The sequence below is a fragment of the Dipodomys ordii genome, unplaced genomic scaffold (genome assembly GCF_000151885.1).
Source record: "Dipodomys ordii isolate 6190 unplaced genomic scaffold, Dord_2.0 Scaffold5, whole genome shotgun sequence".
Classification (NCBI taxonomy): Eukaryota; Metazoa; Chordata; class Mammalia; order Rodentia; family Heteromyidae; genus Dipodomys; species Dipodomys ordii.
Genome location: NW_012267221.1, coordinates 11515491 through 11527603, shown reverse-complemented (window position 1 = coordinate 11527603; position 12113 = coordinate 11515491). Strand labels below are relative to the sequence as shown.

At 36.9% G+C, this 12113-nt stretch overlaps 1 protein-coding gene across 6 annotated transcripts in view; it reads left to right on the top strand.

Annotated features, from left to right (window-relative positions):
* Window positions 1–2289: 2289 nt before the first annotated feature.
* Window positions 2290–12113, top strand: part of Baz2b (bromodomain adjacent to zinc finger domain, 2B) — a 234560-nt gene continuing 224736 nt past the window's right edge. For all 6 annotated transcript variants that reach the window (XM_013029108.1, XM_013029116.1, XM_013029100.1 and 3 more), the window contains exon 1: window positions 2290–2710. The gene's annotated coding sequence lies outside the window, so the exon portion shown is untranslated. The remainder of the gene's footprint in view (window positions 2711–12113) is intronic.

Sequence of the window (12113 nt, the reverse complement as noted above, 5' to 3'; positions counted from 1 at the left end):
AAACAATTTAATTTCAGTATAGGTTCTCTCCCACAGGTTTTCTCTAAAAACCAGGCAATGAAAATTACATATCTTTATGAAATTATTGCCTGGCAAACCAAGGTGTCATCTATAAACCAGATTTACAGAGTTACTATAACGAAAATCGAACATATTTTTGTAAAATATTAAAACAAAGTTATAGTGTACCACTTATTTTTATTTCAAGAAAAATGTGTTTTAGAATACTTCTTTATGAAAAAGAAGACAACTTGAAATCAGCTTTTCTTACTTTTTAAAATCATGTATTTTCAACTGTAGTGCTAATGACTAGAGAAGTGTCAGTAATGGATGTGGACCTATCAATATCCTAGCACTTTATTTACATAGAATATCACTGAATTCCATTTACTTTCTCATAGTAAAAATGTTGTGTGAGTAATGACTACCATTATAGACTAATACAGGAACTTTTTTGGAGTGCGACTTGGGATGTTTTTCTTCTGGAATATTATTAGTAAATTTTGAGATGGTAGAATTGTTGACCCTGTCATACATGTATAGAGCTTGGTCTCAGAGTTAATTAAATATGAGTTAATAATATATTATAAGGACATTATTGTCCTTATTACAGTTATTAGGTAGTTACTGAAATTATAGCTTGAAAGGAATGCAGAGCATGGAAAACTCAGGATTAAATTATGCATTTGAACCTTAGGCCAGCTTTTACTGTAGAGACAGTTTGCTGCTAAAAGAGAAATTGTATGTCATTGAAATTAAATGCTTTTCTGGGGATGGAAGATTCCAGTTTTTAATGAAATTACTGAGTGTGGTGTAGTGAAATGATTAAAATCTGTATTCCGGGAATGTGGCAGGGAAAAAAATCAATAAGTGCTAGCACAGCTTTGCTGCTCAATGTGAATCCTGAGAATGAAATAAACTACTACAAAAATAATAATTAAAAACATATCAGCACATTAATTTATTTAGCATCAGTCTCCTGAGACATCATCTTCACTAATTTTTAGCATACATTTTACTATGTAATGAGCAGCCTTCTTTTCAGATATCCCTATTAGACAGGCAGTATTTCTGCCCTTCCCCCAATGCTCCTGCATTGCAATCATTGTACTTGCACTTATTATGTTACAAATGACCGAGGTAAGGCTGACATTCTCAGTGCATGCAAAAAGACCTAGTCTGCCAGCTTTTTCCCCCTTCCTAATGAAGCAGCTTTGTGAAATCTCCCCATGTGTTAATACTAATGAAGATCCTCCAGCACAATTAAAATCACAGCCAGTGGTTGAGGAGGAAACATAAAACAATAGCATCTTTTAAGTTACATTTATCCACATATGTATAAAATATTGATACGTGGTCAGATTCTCCTATAGATTATATTTTACTTGCTCTTCATTCTGAAAAATTAAATCTTGCAATTTGTAATAAATGTTGATATTTCAGCGTCTTAAGGGAAAAAATCTCTACCTCAATGATTTAAAATATTATCTCTATCAATGGGTGATAAAGTGTTACCAAGGTTAAAGGTCTTTTTGTTTTGCTTTTTAAAATTACGTTTAGGAAGCTGTGAGGTGTACTTCTGGAGGGAAAGGCATGCACTTTACCTTAGTTAACTTGATTGGTTGCAGAATGTGAGAATTGGAAGAGAATTGGAAGGTTAAAAACAGTAAGTTGGTTGAGATTCTGGGGGTCAAATAGCATTTTGTATGTGTAGCTTAAAGATGGGAGCTAATGCCCTGGTAGTCTTAACTCATTACCTGATTTTTAAGAAAGTGTTCAATTGCAGTAATTAGCCATTTTTAACCTGACCAAACTAGAAAGGAAAAAAATAAATCTGTATGTATAACTTTTAAACGTCTACAAGTAACTATGTAAATGTCTTCCATTTAAATTTTATTTTAATTCAGTGCATAAACATTGTAGCTGTTCAACTAGCTGTGAAAAATTAGTAACATTTTTACCCTGGAATCGTCTGTGTTCTGCTTTTTGAGTCTTAACAATCACAAATCCTTCGCATATTAATTTAGTCGGGTTTGTAGATTTCAACAGACTTCTGAGTTTACAAACCTCAGGCAGAGATGGTTAATCTATGTTCATTATTCATCAATTTACTTTTGTTAAAAAATTAAATCTTCAACCTTTTTTGTTTGTTTGATTTTTGTCCTCGCTCCTTTAAACGTAAAACAAAACATATAAGTTTCTTAACTTTTTCCTGGGACAGAGCAAGGCGAACGCAAAGCAATGTTCTTGGAAAGAAGCACCCCAGACGAGGCTCGTTTAGGAGCTGATAGGTCATTTATTATTGGAACCGAAATGGTATAAACAATTCTCTCTCTTTTTCCCTTGTTAACAGCAACTTTCATTGTTAGAGAGAGGAGAGAGAGAGAGAAGCCTTGTTGGTTGACGTCACTTGGTTCATGAAGCCTTCGCCTAGAAGTGAAGCTGCTGAACAAACCTTGAGAAGAATCATCTCCTGCTTCAATCTGCTGCTGGATAGGAACTAATCAGAGAGCGAGAGGCGGAAGACGGAGGAGGAGGGAGCCCAGGGCTTTCCCGATCACAAACCTCACCTCCACTCCAACTCTCTACACTTTTCTTGCAGAAATTATAACAGGAATAAGGAGGCGGTGAGGAATTAAAAAATCGGAACCTTAAACCATCTGGGAAGGCACAAATCCCATCCACCGCAACTCTCAGTTGGGAAGTGAAGGTGAGTTCGACGAAATGCTCGGGTGTGAAGGGTGGGATGAAATTCCCAGGGATGCGAGGCGGTGGGAGAGACAGGAGCGGCCGGGCTCGCGCGAGCGAGCGAGCGAGCGAGCAGCCCGGACTCCGGAGTTGCTGGTCCTGGCGCCCGCCCGCCCTGCCGCCGCCGCTGTTTACCCTCGCCGGTCGCCGAGTCCCTTTGTTGTGCTGGCTGGAAGCTGGGGTGCCGCTCGGGGTCCCGGGCGGAGTTTGGGGAGGCGGGCGCGGACCCGTGCGGTCCTGGGAGTGGGGGGCTGCGGTCTCGGGAGAACGTAAACTTTACTCCTGGCCCGGAACGGGACCGGGGTCTGGTCGGGCCGCGCGCGACTCTCGGGCCCGCCCGCAGCCGCCAGTCCACCTCCTTTGTGCCGGCCGCCGCCGGGCCGCGCGCCGCCGTCCTGCCCCAGCCACGTCCAGCGCTCGGGTCGCCGCCAACAGTTTTGCTGCGGCGTAAACACCACCACCACCACCACAACCACCCCCTTCAACCTCCCTCTGGCAGCGTGGCGACGTGGGTTCCTAGCCGGGCATACCCGCTGCCGCCCCGCCGGGGTACTTCGCACCTCTCCCCCGCCCCAGTGCGCCTCCCGCTGCCCTCTTTTGCCTCCGCCCCTCCAGCCTCGCGGGCTGACGGGCTGCGCCTCTCCCACCCCAGCGGAGCCTCCCCGCCCGGCTCGGCCCGCGGAGCGCGGGGCTAGGAGCCCTGGGGCCGGGCGGTGGGGGTGGGGCCGGTGGACCCGCGCGGCGCGGCTACCTGCGAGGTCTGCGCCGGTCGCGGGCGCCGGGCACCCGCGTGGGTCGCTCTGCGGATCCGGCTCCCCCGCCACCAGGCTCGGTCTGCGTCGGCCGGCTTCCCCGCCACGCCGCGCGCTCCGCTCCTCTCCTCCCTCCGCTGGTTCCCTTCCCCCTTTCGCCTTCCCGGCTCCCCCTAACTACTTCCACGAACCCCACGATCGGAACTTGGTGGCGAGAGGCAGAGCCGGCCCCGCGGCTGGGGGGTTTTCTCCTCCCTCCCCCTGTATTTATCTTTTGTGTGTGGTTCCTTCGAGAGCGAAGCAGCTGCAGTCTGTGGTCGAGTTGTTCAAATTTATCCCTTTGTGTATATTACAATATCCTCCATTTTTCCCCTGCCCTCTAAACAACAAGCGTTTCGCCATCTTGGGCAATTTTATCCCCAAGTCTCTTTTTACATTTTTAAGGGAGGAAAAGAAGCCCTCGAAAGGCGAAAAGTGTGTCTGGATAAAGTTCAAAGTTTAGGAAATGTTCGGGCCCAGTGACGTCATGTAAACTTCACCGTGAAATTTTCTGAAAAGTGTTTTTTCTCCATTTACCCGTTTTAATCGTTCGTGCAGCTTATAGCCTACTGACAAATCGTGTGACTTAATTTTGTGTTTTGCTCTCAAAACGGAGCAACAAAGCCTTCACATTTTAGGTTTGGTAACAGGTGGAAGGTTACGTGTAACAAAAATGATAGGAACTTTTGTTGTGTCGTCTAGTGGTCACCTACTGTTTGGATGCATGTTTTTTAATTCTTTAAACGTTTACAATATATATGCAATCCTCATACTTTCTTGTTCTCGTATAGATTTTTCTTTAATTGGCTTTTGTAATATTTATGCAGACATTACTTAGATTACCTACCTCTCCTCTTGTAATAAAAATTCCTTTCGTTTACTTACACTTAAATAGAGAACCTTTGAAAATACTTTGAGATACTACATACTTTAAATTTTTAGTAGCACATTTTAAGTCAGAGGATTGGTTAAAATGTAGTTTATTATATAAACGGCAGAATGGATTTAAAAAGGTAATTTATAATCTCTAGCTGTGAACTCTCGGCCATTATGAAAAAATAAACAATACAAACTAGTGTTTTAATTCGATTGTCTAAAATAGTTTTTCACCTCACAAAAGTTGGGTTGGTCACATGATCAAACTTAACGATACACTCAGTATATAAATAAGAGGCAGTGTAAATTGAATGGGAAAGTGGAATTCTGTCTCCCTTAGTCATTTTCAGACAGCATATTTACATCTCTTCTAACAAGGACATGAAACTGTCTGTATTTAATTTGCATTCTCTTTGTCTTCTGGATTGGGGAAAAACATTGACTACAATTAACTTAAAAAAAAAAGCTAATAGAAACACTTCTGAATACAGTGAAAAGGTTTGTCTAACATTGAAAACTTGCATTGTAGAGGGTATGTTTTAAATTTCTGTAGCAGCCTTTGGGTTATCGGTTATTTATCCAGGAATTTGCTTTATGTAAAATAGTATATAGAAAGCTTGAATGAATTGAATGTCTGCCATTTATGTGAATTGTAGGTAGGTGAAAAATGTTTAAATAGTTAAAAGCACATAGAACAGATGGTCCTAAATTATACATGCACAAAGGACTAGAAGATTTGGCAGATTATAAATGGCAAGCAACAGAGGATAAGCAGTTTAAGAAAATGGTAGTTAAGTACATTTGATGTCTCACACCTATTGTAAACACTGTACTTATTGTGCGCAAATCAATAATTTATATAACATTAAGACACTTGTATGTCTCAGAAAAAAGTAAGATTTTACAAATATCTGAAATTTATTTTAAGATTATGGTGGCAGGGTTTAAAAAAATAGATTGTATGCTTTGAAAACAAAGCTTTATGAGAACTTAATAGTGTTGTGTTCATATAATGATTTCAAGAAAATAGGAACAAACACATCTTTTAAAGTCCAGAATATATTATCTTTACTCTTGTCAGGTGTTAAAACTAGTATACAGCAACATTTACCCTTTCAAACAACTAGCGAAAGAAATATTTTTGGACTATTCAGTCCTGGAACCACGTGTTATAGTACTGTTGGTGTCATCTGCTAACTACCTATGAAATGAAAAGATACCTTAGTTTTTCATATTGGAGTTTTATATATAACATGATGTTGCTTTTAATTGGTGAGTATAGGTTACTGTGGATTTTTTAAGTGTAACTATGTTATTTTTGCCTTTTTTGGAAGAACAAGTATTTATGTTGAGCATTTAAAGAAATAGAGGAACTTAGGGTTCAGCTTTAGAGAAATTTGTTTTTATTTTGTATAAGTCATTCATTTAAAATGCATATATGACAATGGAAAGCTTGGAATTTTAATTCTGTTGCCCTCTCTCCATTTCTTTGTTTGCATGTTTATTATAGAACTGCAGTGTAAAGGAGCAGATGTTTTGCCAAACATCCTGATGTGTTGCTTTTTCTTATGGGAGTGCATAACTGTTCCTTCTGATGCATCAACTTGACAGCTGGTTGATTTCATGGAGCTGCTAAGAAGCCATTAGTGGTGTCATTGAATTGAAACAGAACAGTCACTCCCAGCTTGAACTGCAATTGCTAATGTCTTTGTTGCTACTTTTGTGTTACTATACAAGATGTAGGATATCACAGTTGCATGGGAGATCAGGATTTCTGTCTTATCTCCTTAACTTAATGAAAGTAATATGTCAGAACTTGATTGCTTGTAGGTGTAAAGATTTGTCAAAGAAGGGGATTTTAAGTTGTGGTTCTGGGTTTTTTAATTATTCTTAGAAAACTACCCAAAGAAGAAATATGATCTAGCTCCAGTAAATTAATATAGTGACTTTGACCCTTGTATGAAATTATGTCATCAAGGTTTATGATTTTTGTACTTAATTTTCTGAAGGATTAATCAAATTAACTAGTTAGGAGACTTAAGAGGTTTTCTTATTATGTAAAATTAAACATTTTGCATCATAAGGCCTTAAACATTGAGCTTTATGTAATAAATGTTTACTCATGTGATTTAATGTTTATTTAAACTTTTATTGCAGGAGAAAATCAGAAGAGAAAAGGAACAGTTATTGACATAATAAGCAGTTTTGTTTTAAATTTTCTTAGGAGACCAAAGTGTTGTTTCACAATCCAAACAAACTATAATCAGAATTATTTTACTAGTAACTGTGGATTTTAAAGTAAAATTGTATTTATCGTCATAGTAACTTTTATGGATAGTTTCCAACTATTTTACTATTGTATTAGTACTTTGATCTTCCCATTTGTGCAGTGTTTTGTACTTTGTCTAATTGTTGGAATGATTTTGCTGGTGGGATGGGAGATAGTTAAGAGAAAGAGAAAGAATAAAGAGTATTAATGCAGACAAATGCACATTAAAAATGCATGTAAAATAATTTGAATGTTATGATTTCAGGATATAGTTTATTACTGTGTTGAAAACCCTTTTCTAATCTCACTTTAATATTACTGTTTTGTTAAAAATGTGAAATCATTGGCTAGAATATTTACTTTGCTAAATTCAATCCATTAGAAGGGATTTCAGCTGGGCATGAGCTGGGCTCACACCTGTAATCCTAGCTACTCCAGAGGCTGAGACCTGAGGATTGTGGTTTGAAGCCAGCCCTACCAGGCAAGTCCATGAGACTCATCTCTAATTAATTAAGCATTAAAAAAGTAAGTAAAAAGTTTTGTTTTTTTTTTTTTCTAAAGTTGGAATTACTGCTCTGGCTTACGTAGCACTAGCCTTGAGCATAAAAGCTCAGGGACAGCGCCCAGGCCCTGAGTTCAAACCCCAGGATTGGCACCAAAAAAAAAAAAAAAAGGCAAAAGATCTCCTACATAATACAAACAAAATTTAAGCACCTACATATACCTTTGAGTGATTTCAGAGTTATAATTTTATTAAAATCACATGTTTATAGTCTCCAGTCATACATTACTGTGACTACAGCTAAAATTTATTTCAGCTTATAATGTTTTCTCAAGACTTTTTGTATAATAGTCTTATAACTTGTTAAACTTGCCTTAACCTAATTTTTTAATTTTTTGCAACAGGCTTAAACTAAACTTTTTTTTTTTTTTTTTTTTGGTGCTGGTCCTGCAGCTTGAACTCAGGGCCTACACACTGTCCCTGAGATGCTTTTTCTCAAAGCGAGTACTCTACCACTTGAGCCACAGCTCCACTTCTGGCTTTTTTGTTAGTTTAGTGGACATAAGAGTCTCACAGACTTGCCTGCCCACTCTGGTTTTAAACCGTGCTCTTGAGATTTTAGTTTCCTAGGTAGCTAGGATTACAGGATGCTTGCCTTTAAACTAAATTTTTAAGAAATATATTTTCTTATGGAGTATTTGTGTCAAGGCAGATATTCATATAAGCCAAAAATGGCAAATTTAGTTGTTTATTAAGTATACTTTTAAAAAGGAATCTTAATGTTCATTTGTAGAGAGATCTATGGTAGTCTTATTAAGGACCTTGCAATTTAACCATTTTCATTATTCAATTTCGTAGACTTTTGACCAGAAGGGTCATACCAAGTTTAAACGTTGATTCCTAAATTTTTTTGTTGACCATATTAGCTTTAAAATTATGACCATATTAGCTTAAAATTATTAGCTTTAAAATTTAATTAACTCACAACTACATTTATGGAGTCCTAAAGTATTGGCAACATCTGCTGAAAGTAGAAAAATTAAATGAATTTATACAGTTTTAAAATATATTTTGAATGCTCGTTGATTTGTGGTGGTCATAATAGAGTTTGAGATGCAAAATATTTAATAACCCCGATACTTCTGGTGTGTTAAACTAAAAGGTTTGCATATCAGAAATGAAAATAGTTTTTTCATACAATGTAAATTTATACTATGTAATGTAGTTTGTTTTTGAAGATAACATTAACACGTTAAAATAGTTTTATGATACATAAAATTTGGCTTATACTTTGGTTTTTAAATAGTTCTTATTCAAAAAAATTGTTGAGCCTTGGTGATAATAACAGTGAAGAAAATATATAGGAAGGAGCCATTGCTAATTTTGTACATATGTACAGATGTATACATATGAAAAAGAGATAGGTTTGGAAGTGATTATGCAGTGGTACTTTAACTATGTGTAGATATAATTGTGTGTTTTTTTTCCTGTTTTTTCCTCTTAATGCTTTTCCACAAACATGCACTCATTAATCAAAGACCTTGCACTCCTGCTGAGGGCAGAGAGTTTCATCAAATTGGCAGTCAGTTTGGTGTAAAGAACGGTGTATTGAAGCTCTTAACTCACTGGGACATAAATAAATCTAAGGTCTTTGTATGCAAACCCTGGAGGTTAATACTGTATAATTCAATGTCCTGTCTTTGTTTTTATGATTGATGTTTTTAAATGTTTCAAGCTTAGTGCAAGTCTTATAGTAGGTCAGGTCTGACACTCTGATTGGCTGTAGTGAGAAAGCATTAGGTTGTCAGAAGGACTTTGAATATGCTGCAGAGATTTTGATTTTTTTTTCCTACAAGATCATTGTTATATTGCCTGAGCTGTTATAGGAATGTACCAATGATTGACATTCCCTGCTGTGATAATGGACCTAGTGCATGAAATGCCAATAGTTTGGTCCTATTTGTTCAGTAGCTTACTGCTATTTGTATCCTTAACAGAGCTAACAAGTAGAACAAGCAAAACTACTGGGATTTCTCTGTAGAAATAGTACTGGGATTTGGCTTTAACATGAATTGGTTGCATATTCATAATTTAAGAACAGCTGGTTACAGCAAGCACATAGTCATTTGCAAGCTATTATAAACTATTCCACTCACACATAGAGCTTGTGCTTGGTGATTTTTTTTTATTGATCTACCTTACATTTAAAATCTGGTCACTGCTGCTACAGAAGCTCTTCATTTTAGCTGTGTATGCTACCCAGAATAGCTTCAATTTTAAATATTTAATTTAAACTAAATTCCTAATAAAATGAGGATGCTTGGAGGTAACAAATATACCTATCATACATCTTGGCCAAAACCAAACAAGCCAAGTAATCTAGATTTTACAACTATAATACTGTTTGAAAAATAATATTTTATGACTTTTTCTATAAAAATTCTGCATTTGATTTGAAAGTTTACTAGTTGTATATAGTTTGGGATACAAAATAGATTGTAATTAATTAGTAAAATAATGTCATCTAATATATAGAAAAGCAGGGCTAGAAACATACCTCAGCAATGTCCTGGCAGCCTAATATGTATAAAAACAATAGTTCTCTTACTTTATGAGTGTTGTAAAGCAATATAGAAAGGAAATGGACTGGATTTTATCATTGAACTAAATTAATTCTAATACTAAAGCTACTCACATGTTTTAGAAATGATCAAATGAGTAGTCTTAAGCTCTTTGAATCACTTGCTGAATTAATGACTAGCTTCTAATAGTCTCTTACTTGTCGGTGGTGACTCTGAGGAGAGAGGAGGAAAGAAACCTCAGTATTCCAAGCCTTTAGTCAGAGTAAGAGGAAAGATGCTAAATGCCATTTCAGATATCCCTTTAGGAATCACACGGAGCTATGCCTTGATTTGTGTATGTTAAAATAAGTGGATCCCTGTGTGATTTATGATGATGTGCTTATATTGAGCTTTACACACAACACAGATTCACATGTACGTGCATGTGCTTGTCCCCATGCTGGAAGATAAAGTAGCTCTCAGCACTTCAAGGTTGAGAACCAGTCCTAAGAGTGCATTTTACTCTTTCTGGGCTTCACAAATGACTGAATATGTTGGTAATATAAGAGAATATATGGTCAAATTTAATCTAACTGATATGAGGCTGTGCTTTTTTTTCTAAACAATAAATTCAAAGGTTATTAAAGGACAAGGTGTTATATTTTAATATTGGGTTGTATAGGGTCATAACTTTATATATGCAGTTTACCTGCCATTATTTTGGGTTACATGAGTCATTTTGTGAATTAGTCTATAGATGTTCTGTTCTCCTCTCCCATTTGACAATTGTCCTTTCAAATATTTCTCTGGTCTTTATTATCTCTGAATAAAAAAGGAAATAAAAGAAAGTTAACCTCTCCTCCCCATGCTAAGGTTCCCAGGGCCTTAGGTAAAGTAAAATTTAAATAAATCTAGTTTTCCCTGTTTATTGATGAGTAGAATAGTTTTTCACTAAAATGAAATTTTGAAAGTTCGTATTACATTTACAAAATCATTTTCATTCTCATTTACAAAAGAGGAAGGATGAGTTAATGAGATTATTTTATATATTAACAATTACGGAACAGAAAACATAACAAGTATTTGAAAAGTAAATTGCTTCAACACTAACCACAGGAGAATTGAAAGGAGGAAACGCCTTGCAACGCCTTTTATTTTTCTTATTCCTCAAGTTTATTTTGAATACTGTGTATAAGCATGCATTTGGAGATACTAAAGTTTGTGAAAGTTCAGTTTCTCATTACATACACACATATCTATAGCCCACTTTGGCATACATAAGTTACCCATATATTGATTATAGAATGGAATGATTATGTCTACCAAATGACAAAGGGATGCTTACTATGGCTACACTTACAATATCCAAGTGCTTGACCATCTCAAATATCCTATAAGTTGTAACCATTTCTCATTTGTAATAACATAGGTAAATCCCACAGACATTATATTTGGGAGGAATACTAATGTATACCCTAGAATACTAGGATATGAATACACAGTATGAAACTCAAAACTAAGTAAAATGTATTGAATGGTGATAAATGTGATTTTCAGTGTATTTTGAGGATTTTAGGATGAAGGAAGATTAGCCAACTGAGAGGGAACAAAAAATAAAAGCCTTTTGAGATGGTGAAATAAAAAGAAAAGTTCTGATTGGAATAATTAAAAGAGGCTCAAGAAAAACGGAATGAACTTTGACTATTTAGAGATCAGGAAGAAAGGATCCCACAAGAGGAGAGCAGGAGAGCCACCTATAGAACGAGTACATTCACCACATGCTTTTGGTTATTGCAGGATATCTCTGCAAATTGTTTTGTAATCTCAATACAAGCCTCTTCCAACTGGAAGGAAGAGAAACCATGGGCCTTTTCTCTTCCTCCATTGCTTTCAAAATTGACTGCTCAGCTTTCCCCCTTCCCCCCAGCTTTTTGATAGTTTATTGTTGTCTTTTTTAAAAATAATTTTTTATTGAGATTGTGATTATATAAATTTCATAGTATTGTGAGAAAGTGATATTTAAAGTCACAAACACATTTTCATCTTTATGAGGCAACTGCTCAGCTTTTTATGAAGAGAGTGGGTTAATAGATTTGCATCATCCATTTCACTGCTAGGCTTGTTTATAGAGGCCAGGTTAAAAACCACAAAACTGCTCTTTCTTGTCAGAGATATTCAAACCATTTATTTTATTTGAGATTAGCCAGAACTCTCTCTCCTTGGTTCTTCTCTTACACTTTTGTGGATTTTTCTTTTACTATTTTTCTTTTTTTTTGTCGGTCGTGGGGCTTGAACTCTGGGCCTGGGCGCTGTCCCTCAGCTCTTCAGCTCAAGGCCAGCGCTCTACCACTTGAGCTACAGCGCCA